This window comes from Sus scrofa, chromosome 14, assembly GCF_000003025.6.
Source record: "Sus scrofa isolate TJ Tabasco breed Duroc chromosome 14, Sscrofa11.1, whole genome shotgun sequence".
NCBI classification, from domain to species: Eukaryota; Metazoa; Chordata; class Mammalia; order Artiodactyla; family Suidae; genus Sus; species Sus scrofa.
Window position 1 is genome coordinate 121,690,123 of NC_010456.5, and position 11,537 is coordinate 121,701,659.

Genomic DNA, 11,537 nt, shown 5'->3' on the forward strand with positions numbered 1-11,537 from the left:
ACCAGAGCCCAGGAGGAAGGGTGAGATGGGCCTACAGGTTCATGAGACCAGGGCCCCATGGTCTCATGTGAAACCAACTCACTGGTCAGTGTCTTATGAGGACTGTCCCTAGGGTGCCATGTGGGGAACAGAGAATACTCAGGGGCCATGGTACTACCTTCAGTTCAGGCCCACCCATGGCAACTTGGGAAGCTCTGAGGCTCCAGGGTAGGGTCTTTCCTGCCTCTTCCAGCTTCTGGGGGCTCCAGGTGTCTCTGGACCTGCGGCTGCATCCCTCCCAGAACACACTGCCCCAGAATGTGCCTCTTTGGTGATTGGGTTACTTTGAGCTGAAGGCCACTGAGAACCAGCAGATGCAAGGAAAGCTCTAGAACAGGGCCTGAGCTTTCCTCCTGCAAAGGAAATTCACATTCACAGAAGAGATGCCCATTGAAAAAACCCCACTAAACACCTTCAATCACAAGGGTTTCCTGGCTGCCTTCCTGTAACTTACTCTCCCCCATAGAAGCCAAAATCCTGTTCCTCTGAACAGCCCAAGATGGGTGACAAGCCTAAGTTCTATTTACCTTTGGGTGGGGTTATCATTGCTGGGATCCCCCATGCTAATGTGTGAGGCCCCAAATGCTTCTATGAACTAGCATTATCCTAACGAAATCATGTGTGTCTTTCTATTGTCGATATTTCCTTAGGCTTAGCCTTATGTATGGGGCCCCAGCTGGATGTGGGGCAGAAGAAAAAATATTCTTTCCTGCTCCACAGACTCTGCAGAGTGACCTTCCCTTGATATCTGGTCACCTTGGTACCTGATCACCCTGGAGAGCTGGCCACCACAGGTACTTGGTCACCCTGAGTACCTGATCCCCTCATCCCCACCTCCCCAAAGAGATGTCTGGTCACAAGGATCATGGTGGGTCAGTTTGGCCAGAATCCCTACTGATCCCTAGTCTACTCTTAGCAAGTGTCCATCGTGACCTTCTCATCCTGCTCACCAGTCGTAAACCCCTTGGAGTCATTATATAGAGTGGCTCCTTTACCCTCATTGTAACAGCTCCTGAATAAAATCTGGTTTTGCTGCTTTAATCACCATCTGGCTGGTTCTCATTGAAAGAGGACTGAGTAGGAGGAAAAGATGGCTTTCTACATGCCAAGGAGGGAGACTGCAGGAGAAACAACTTATCCATACTTTGAACTTGGAGCTCCAGCCTCTGGAACTCATGAGACAATAAATGCGTGTTGTTCAACCACCCCATCCTTGGTGTGTGTTGTGGTGGCCCCAGGAAACAGACACCATCCTTGACAAAGAGGTGGCCAAGAGCTGGGTTTGCACCTGAGCTCCACTACCTACGATATGCCTTTGGACCCCACTGCCCATGCCTCAGTTTCTCACCTGTAAAATGGGATTGATTGGTAATAAGGCACATCTCACAGGGTTGTAGAGTGGATTCTGTGAGCTAACGTATGTGAGGCCCTCAGGCCTGGGGCCCATGATAACCATGCAGCATGTTGGCCATCACCCTGACATTCTGGACCTTCTCTGAGGAGGAAGACTTCCCTCTATTCTGGAGGTGGTACCAGCTCTGGCTATTAGAAACTCTTTGTATATAGCTAAGAGGGATAAGAATTTGCCATCCTAAATATGCCACTTTGGCACAAGGGTCATGTTGGGCTGAAAGCAACTGAGAAGCAGTGAAAAGAAACACTCTGCCCTCCTCCATCTGCCTTTCCCCTTTGTGGGGCTCTCCCACTCCCTCTCCTGCACCAGGAAGGGGAGAAAAAATCTCATCATCTGAGAGGGTTCCAACTCCAGCTTGAGTAAGAACCTCACTAAATCAGCTCTCTTTTCCATTATTTCCCCCCCGTTTATTTACCTTCCCACAACTTAGAACCTGCCCTTAGAAGCTGAAACCTGTTTTCATTTGCCACATCACTTCTCCAGTAACTTATCACCCTTTGTTAAAACAGCACATAAGGGAGTTCCCACTGCAGTTCAGTGGGTTAAGAACCTGACATAGTGTCCATGAGGATGTGGGTTTGATCCCTGGCCTCACTCAGTGGGTTAAGGATCCGGCATTGCTTCAAGCTGTGGGGTAGGTCACAGATGCAGCTCAGATTCCACATTGCTGTGGCTGTGGTTGTGGCTGTGGCATAGGCCAGCAGCTGCAGCTCCAATTTGACCCCTAGCCTGGGAACTTCCATATGCCATGGGTGCAGCTGTAAAAGAAAAAGAAAAAAAATTAGCACATGAGTTCTTAGGTCTGTCTCTTTGGGCCTCCTCTTCTTTTCTGTGAAGACCTCTGTATACAGACATAATAAATCTTTTGCTCCTGTTAATCTGTCATTGGTCAGTTTAATTTGACGATCCCTGGTACAGAACATAAGAGGGGTAAAGGAAAAGTTTTTCCACCCCTACATGGCATCAGGTATACCAATAGTTCTTGTTCTGCCTCAGCAGCAGCAGAAACCCACCCTCTCCCCATCTGTAAAACATCCTCAACTAGCAGCCGTGCCTCCTTATAGCCTGTCTGTGACTCTCTCTCACCTTGTGACCCGTCTCATAAATGCCCCTCCAGGAGTGAGCTGGGGACCCCAGACCACCAGGGGCTTGTGACATTCAGACAGCAAGTGTCCAGGTGGCTGGAGCTGGACTCAGCCATGCAGCACACATGGGAGTGATTCTGTCCAGCTTTCCAGTTGTGATGGCCCACATATCACCCCACAGGTTTCTGAGATGCCAGTGGACCAGGCCTAGAACCCCACCCTCAGGACTCTGTAGTGCAGGATGACTGCACCTCAGGGACCCTAAGTAGCAGTGTGGTCAGCCTCAACATAGGGACACACACCTCTGCTGCCCTTATTAGGAGAACAGGGGTGTGTCTGCACCCCTCCCAACCATCCAACCTCTTCACCGCCAACTGGAGTCTTGACCTGAAACTGCACCCTCCTGGATCCTATCCCAGTTGGGCCAGGTTTCAATGATGCCACACTGAGGGGCTCAAGTGACTCTTGGGACCTCATGGGATTCCCCATTCTACTTTTAAGGGAAAACCACTGTTTCTTTTTTCTTTTGCTTTTTAGGGCTGCACCCACGGCACATGGAAGTTCCCAGGCCAGGGGTCGAATTGGAGCTGCAGCTGCTGGCCTACACCACAGCCACAACAATGCCAGATCTGAGTCATGTCTGCAAACTACACCACAGCTCACAGAAATGCTGGATCCTTAACCTACTGAGCAAGGCCGGGGATCCAGCTGGCAGCCTCATGGATACTAGTCAGATTCATTTCCGCTGAGCCACAGTGGGAACTCCAAAACCACTGAATTTCAAGTGATGGGAACCAGAACTCACCAAGCCAACATGTGCCCATTTGGCATAAGGATTTTTCTGAGTGGAAGGACACCGAGACCCAGGAGATGCAGAAAACACTCAAGAAGAGGGCACAGGCTTTTCTTCTGTAAAGGAAACTCACTTTTATAACAGAAATGCCCACGGTAGGGACCTCTCCTCCTGTCGTATCTGGGAGAGGAGACTGCCTAACAGGTCTCATCCTTGGACAAGTCTCTGGCTTGACTCTGCATCACAAACTCCACTAAACACCCTTGTTCACTGGGCTTTCCTGGCCGTCTTCCCATAACTTACTCCCCCCAGACTCCTTTCCTGTGTCCAGCCCAAGATGATATTTAAGTCCCCAGTTCTCATTGCCCTCTTCAGTCACATTTCTTTATAAACTCCCACACATGCATATGTCATTTGATCTTTTCTTCTCTTGTTAGTCTGTCTTTTCTCAGTTTAACTTCTGGGTTCCAGGCACTGAACCTGGAAGGGGAGAGAGCACTGGAGCTGCCATCTGTCGTATTGGCATCTTCAGGAATGGTGTGTATGGGTTGTTAAACATGGCTAGTGTAGGAAATTAACTTACGCCCCTACGATTGAATAAACTGCTTGAAGAATAAAAGCAGCAAATCCTAAAAACTCCCCACTGTTACTGCAGACCTCACTGCTCTGGCTCTCACCCCCTCCCACCCACAGTGCCTGTGGTGGAAAGACTCCCTGGGGTTCTTCCAGCCCCTGTGCTCAGAAGTGTCATGCTGGAAACTTGAAACTGACCACTGTGGTAATATCTACACCCCAGAAATGGCAAATGCCACAACCCAGTCTTGGTTGATTATTTTGCTGATGGGCTATACTTAGAAAGTGACAGTGTGACAAGTGCAAACCAGATGCACAAGTGTGTGTCTGTGGTGCTGCATCAGAAAGACTGAGAGAATATGCTTCCACATCTGAACCCCAGGACATGATCCAGCAGAGGCTGCTGATGTCACAGAGGAATCAATGAGGTTCTGCTCAATCGGGTTCCTAGTCTTCCTCCTTAATTACAAGAAAATACCAAGCCATATTCATGATGTCAGAACCGCTCTTGTGTGTCAACCGGGGGACCAGGGGAGCTGAGAAAAAACATCCACAAAACATCCCGTGAGGACCTGATTCTCTGTCACCAGACTCTGTTTACATCAGAGTCCTGCCTACTAGTATTTTTTGTTAATTGTGCACTACACATCAGTTCAGCTAATGTTTGGGGGAGCATTTTGGGGAGCTCATTGCCAATAGAGGATTGTGTGGTATCTGTTATCACATGATATCAGCATATTATCATCCTCGTTATCTGTGTACCACTGTTCTTCCCATCAGCTTATATCATTAACCGTGCATGCACACTGGCTCTTCTTTCCCAAGAGAGCCAGGTCTTGACCATTGGCCAGCATGCCCCTTCCCACAACCCTGTCACCACTCCCAGTAGAACCTGAACCCTGAAATGTCAGCTGGACTCGTACCTAAGACCTAGGTGTCCAGGAGTATGGATTTTCCAGACTTTCACCTCAATTCCATCACTTGCTGAATTGGATAAACATGGCCACTTTGCACACTTGGAGGTCAGCGAGGGCAGTGGGCAGAGGTCCTACCAGATGGAGGAGGAGGACCATAGCGTGTCTGACCAGCAGGTCCATGAGTACGGCTGTGTTGAAGCCTAGCATGGTTCTCACAAGAGAACCAGACATGGATGCTGCTGCTCCAGGACATCTGACTCCAACAGGCTGTGGGAGGGAGGGTCGCCCCAAGAGACCTCAGCCTCAGCTCAGGCCATGAATGAAAGAATGAATGAATGAGTGAGGAAGAGGCAGTGACCCTGCAGGGTATTCACAAGGACTCCCGCCCCCCTCTTCCCCGAGAAATTCCAGTCACCCCCAATAGGGAGCACACCTGCCACCAGCATTTGCAGCCCTTGACACACACTCCTTGACCCCAATCATGAGTTTGTTAAGTGAATGAACAAATGTCCCCCCCCCAGGTACAGTCACAGGAGTCCCTACATTTTAAGGTCACTCCTGTACCTTACAGGGACACAGACATTCTGTCTACAGGGTCCAGTGTTCCTCCAGGAAAATCCAGCTAAAACATGAACTTGAAAATGCAGAGATCACCCCTTCCCTGTACCTACCTGGTGCCTCTCCTAGGCTTGCCCACCTGCTTGGCATCCTCGGGCACACACCTGGCCAATTTGCATGTGACTAATTATTGGTGGCTGCTGTTCCAGAAGTTGGGTGGTGGTGGCAGCTGTTCCATTACTAGCACACCGCTTTGCGATTTTAATCCCAGACCAAACGAAGTAATTCCCAGGGCTTCATCTCCGTTGAGACAGAGCAGAAAACCTCCATCCACAGTGCAGATGAATTTGCAAAACAGGCTGGGAAACTCAGTTCCTATGCAGCCCACCTGGGACTCACATTGGGCAGTGTAAAAGCAGATCTAAACCCAAACCTCCAGGCTTCATTCCCCCTGGGGAATGAGAGAGTAAAGGGAGACTCCTCCTTCTCCTTTCTTGAGGCATTTACTTTAGAAAACGTGGGAGTGCCTCCTCTGTCTCTCTGAAGTGTGTGCTCATCTTTGAAAGAAGGAACAAGCCTCTAACAATATCACAGCTCAGAATGTTTCCCGCAGGCCTGGGCCTGTCCTGAAATGTGATGGAGAAGCAAATGCCTATCTCCCAGCTCCTGGGATAGAGGCCTGACTCCAGGGGACCTGGCTCCAAACACAGACCTGAACCCTCCTGAAGAAATCCATGATTATTTATCCGGGAACATGGATGGAGTGGGTGGTCTCCACTCAGCTGCACAAAGGGAGAGACTGGTCTTTGACGCTTGTCGGCGGGCCACCCATGATGACACCTGTGATGCATGTCCCACTGCAGTTTTCATGCTGGTTCCAGAGCAGATGGTTTTCTCACCTGTGTTTGCGAAAAGTCCCTTCATTTCTGTCACAGCCCAGGGTTTGCATGTTCCCTCCCTCCTGTCACAGCCCAGGGGCTGAGTGTCTCTCCCTCCTGTCACAGCCCAGGGGCTGAGTGTCCCCTCCCTCTCAAGGCCAAGGGCTCCTGGGGGTGGCATGAGGTTAAGCCACTGGGACCTAATTTACTAGGGCTGAGCACCCCTCACCCCAACACTGAAGGGAGACTTGCTTTAACCAGTCACCCATTTCCAAGGCGATGGAAACTGGGGCTGGTGAGCAGCGCTGTGTCCCCGACACACTGAGGACTTCGTGGTCAGAAGCCCTCTCTCCACTGCAGACCCTGGGTCTTCACCTGCCCCCCACCCCCCATCTGGACCCTGCACTCACTCCCAAGCCTCTGTGCCTCAGCTTCCCCAACTATGAGAGGGACAAAGGCCCTCTGGACAGTGCTGAAGGGGACTGAAGATCCTTGAAGTGGACAGAAGGTCTAGAAACCCTCTCACCCTCTGCGTCCCGGAAACAGCTTCCTGCAAAGACCCTTCCGCACAAAGACTCAGCTGAGTCTTGGGAGCCTGTTTTCTGACCAGGCCACAGAGACCCACTCCCTCTTCCTCCGGCTCCTCAGTCAGGAGCTGACCCGCTCCTTCCCAGGATCAATCAGCACAAGAGCTGGTTACCCATGTGTTCCCCTCCTCCCCTGCCCGAACTGTGACCACTGCCCTCTGCCTGGGCAGGAGCCCCGCTTAGGGCACCTCCTGAGTCAGGGCCTCCGATCCATGGGCCATCAGGCCACCTTTCACACCAACTCCCCTCCAGAGTCTTTATATTTGTGGTTACTCCTTTCCACCGAGAAACCTCCTTTGTCCCAACTCTCCATATGCTTGCAGACCTTGTCAGGAGTTACCCCTATTGTCCCAGTTCCCCCTCTACAGCAACAGTCCTCTATTTTTATCTCTCTCCTCTACAGTAACACTCCTTTCTTCCTTCCCTTTCTTTCTCTTTCTTTCTTTCTTCTTTCTTTTCTTTCTTTCTTTCTTTCTTTTTCTTTCTTTCTTTCTTTCTTTCTTCCTTCCTTCTTTCCTTCCTTCCTTCCTTCCTTCCTTTTCTTTCTTTTTCTTTCTTTCTTTCCCTTTCTTTCTTTCTTTCTTTCCTTCTTTCTTTCTTTTTTCCTTCCTTCCTTCCTTCCTTTTCTTGGGCTGCACCCATGGCACACAAAGTTCCTGGGCCAGTATTGAACTTGTGCCATAGCAGCGACAATGCTGGATCCTTAACCTGCTGAGCCACCAAGGAACTCCAAGAGTCCCCTCTTTAGAGTAACAGACCTTCTCTATTGGCATATCCCACCTCTACAGTAAAACACCCCCATAGAGAAATAATACTTCTCTGTTGTCATAGTCCTCTCTCTACAGTAACAGTCCACTCTCTAGAGTAATAGTCCTCCTCTACTGTAATAGCCCCCTCTATGTCATAGTTCCCTCTCTAAAGTAATAGTGCTCCTCTATTGTTATAGTCCCCACACTACAGTCATAATCCCTTTATAATAATAGCCCCCCTCTACAGATATAAGGCTTCTCGGTTATCATAGTCCCCCCTCTGTAGTAATAGTCTCCCTTGATTATAATAGTCCTTTCTCTATTGTATTACTCCTCTCTGTAAAGGAATAGTACCCCCTGACAGCAATAGACCTCCCTCTATTTTAATAGTCTCCCCTCTTAAGAGTAATAGCCTCACCTATACTACATTAGTCCCCTCCTCTATTGTAATAGCCCCTCCATCTTAAGAGTCCACTCTCTGTAGAAATACTGCTGCCTCTACGGTAACAGTTCCTCTTTACAGAATGGTCTCCCTCTCTTGTAATAGTTCTCTTTATTATATCTGTCTTCTCTCTATTGTCATAGTCTCTTCACTGTTGTAGCAACTCCCGCATTATCATAGCACCTCCACTGTAACATGCGCCTCTACAGGAATAGTCTCTTCGCTGCAGTAACGGTCTTCCTTTATTGTAAGAGTCCCCTCTCTACAGTTATATCCCTCCTCATGTTAATCGCCCTCATTTCTTGTCATATCTCCCTCTCTATCATATGTCACCTCTGTACAGTAACAGTGCCCCTAGTATAGATTCAGTTCTTCCTCTACAGTAATAGTCCCCCCATTAGTACAGTCTTATTCCCTTATAACACACCCCCTTCCTCCTTGCAGTGATTCTTTTGAAATAGAATCTCTTTTCTAACCTGAATTTGACTTTATTTCGAGGCCTCAAAGGACTGTCAGGGTGACATACAGCAAAACACTAATGGCAGACCCCAGGTGTGGGCGGTGTAGAGGCACCTGTGAATGTGTGTCCTCCTACATGAAGGGCACCTGTTTATGTGTCTGTATCACCATTGTGGGGGTAGTCGTGTGTGTGTCTGTCACCACTGTGGAGACACCTGTGGATGTGTGTTTGTGTCCCCATCACAGAAGAGACCTCGCCTTCAAATACAAGTCACATGACAGTAAGAGTATCCTGTCCCCTCCTATCCCCATGTCCCCAGGCCTCTCCCAACAACACAGGTCACATGACCACTGAGTGTTCCATCCCCTCTTCTCACACATCCCCCAGACCTCTATTTCATCAGAATCTGGGTTACAGCCCCTCACCCTCCCATGTGTCCCCACCTGAGATGGTGGTGGGTTCATCCCATCCCCAGTGCAAGGAAAATCATTCCACCACCATGGACACCAATCCTATACCTGCCAGGCACTCAGCTCTCCCAGGGGCAGAGGTGTGGGTCTTGTCCTCTTCCTTGACTGCAGACCACAGCTCTCTGGTTTCTAAGTACAGATCCAGGTGTGCTCAGCACTAGAGTAAACCCAGAACCACCCAGGTGCTCCCCACTCACCAAGTGCAGCTCCAACCTTAAGGACAGCACCCCTGGGACAAAACCGGGTACCTCTGTCACCTTCCCCACTGAGCACTCACTCAGCTGGATCCATTCCTCCCTTTGATTTCTCAGTCAACATGGGCTCAGGTGAGCACTAGAAGGGGTTTTCACAAAACACAACAGGAGTAGGATGAGTTAAAGTTCCAGGCCCACTGACCCACCATGGCCAGGTGAGACACCTGAGCTGCCCATCTGGACAACACACGGAGGCTCCTTCCATCCCCACTTGCATCTGCAGGTGGTGACTGACACACAGTAGACACTCAGGAAATAGTTCTCAGGTGAATATGCACACAGCCAGCAAACCCACCCAAGTTCCCTGTCTTCCTCCTCACCTGGGCCCCAAACACTCAGCTCCCCCCAGACACTTGACGGGCTCCCCACATGCTCACCCGCACCAACTTGCCCCAGTGGCCCTGTCCCCACAGCATAAAGACAGGGCAGGAAACCTCAGTCAACAAGTTCTTTCCTGAACTTGACCTGTTCTATCAACTTAGTGGTGCAGAGATAGTGGGTTCATTACACGCCACCGCCCCACCCCCAGCTGAGCTGCAGTCCAGGGGCTCCTGCCAGTGGGGTTCCCACCCTCTGTGCCAGGGACGCTGGAGTCTGGGAGCAGACTCTTCCCCTGGGTGGTTCCCAGCCCTTCAACCCCTCCTTCTGCCTCTCCAGCAGCTGGACCCTAGGGAGAAAGGAGGAGCTGGGGCCCAAGTGGAGCGTGGACCTCCTGGATCCTGGCCCCACCTGGAGACTCTGAATTCAGACAGGCGGGTGACACTTACTGTGGTCTCAGTCCGGCAGCACTGGGAGACAGCTCTGGCCTCTGCTCCCTCTGGTCTCCACAGGAGCCTCAGGCACGTCCTCAAACACTCTGGGCTGTGATTGAATGTGAAACACCTGCTCCTGGAGGGGGTGAGAGGAGCTGCTGCCTAGAGCTGACCTCCCCAACCCCAGCACAGAGCCCCTCACCTCTAGATGGGACCTCATTGTGGGGACAGCACTGTCCGGCTGGGGGTACCAGACCCTCACAGGGGACGTTAGAACATCCTAACTGTGACTGTGGGATCCTATGGTTAGATGACAGGATGTGAGAATGTGACCTTGGGGTCCAGTAGTCAGAGGTTAGGGAGGCACGAGGACATTCTGAATGTGACCCTGGGGGCCAGCAGTCAAGAGTACTGGATATGAGGACCTCCTGGGCATGACCACAGGGACAAGCGGTTGGGGATAGGGACACGAGGACATCCTGAATGTGACCATGGATCCCAGTGCTCAGTAGACTGGAGGTGAGGATGACCTGACTGTCGGACCAAGCTCTGGCCACTGTCCATCACTGTGGTCACTGGACCCCAGGCCCAGAGCAAACCCGACTCTCACCCCAGGGCTCCACTGCATCACTCTCACAGCACCCATGCCTGTGATCTCTGAGGTCAGCAGACGGTCAAGTCCTCCACTGAAGTGTCCGGCCTTTCCACCCTGAGTGACTTTTGTCCGAGCTCCAACCAGAGTGTGTGGCCTCAGTGGGTGGAACTGGGTCCCAAGGGCACATCCACAGCTGCAGACCCACCTACTCCTGATTCTGCTCCCAGGTGACTACATCCCAGGAGGCTCAGTACCTCTCCCTCCCCCCATCCCCACCTGCTGCTCTTAGAGGTCCACTCAGCAGTAGTGCCTTGTCCCCCTGTGTCCTCCTATACTTATTAGAACAGAGTGGACAAACAGGGTGGCTCAAAGGGCTGATTGGGATAAATTCTTCAGGTGGCTTTTCTTCCCCTGCCTCTGTTTGGAACCCTCGTCCCTCAGTCACTGCTTCATGTGGACTTGGTGCCAGCTGTTCTCTCATGGGATCATCCACTCAGCCATCCAACAGCACCCAGCTTCTCCTCTTTCCCTCCTCCCATTGGAACTCAGGCCCCATTGGCTCCCTCCATCCTTCTCTCCACCTCCCACCCATCACATTTTCTGCCCCCTCTTCCCTCTTCTCTCCCTCCCTCCTCCCTACCTTCAGCCTCTCACTGGTCCCCTATTCTCCTCCCTGCACCCCTGTTCCACAGCCCAGCGCCCCAGGTGGAGCTCATAAAATGGGGCCTGGCCACCCCCAAATGCCTGCAGAAGAGACCCCCCTCCCATCTAGGCAGGGCTTCCTGACAGCCCTCACCTTCCCCAGGTGAGGGCTCCTCCCACCCTTCACCCCCCTGCTTCCAGTGGGCAGAACCACGGCCCAAAGTTGCCCAAATCCTTGGAACCTGTGACTTTATTAGGCTCAAGGGCAGAAGGGAATCAGGATGCAGAACAGCCGGTTAAATATCATTTTAACCAGCTCCCTAAGTGGT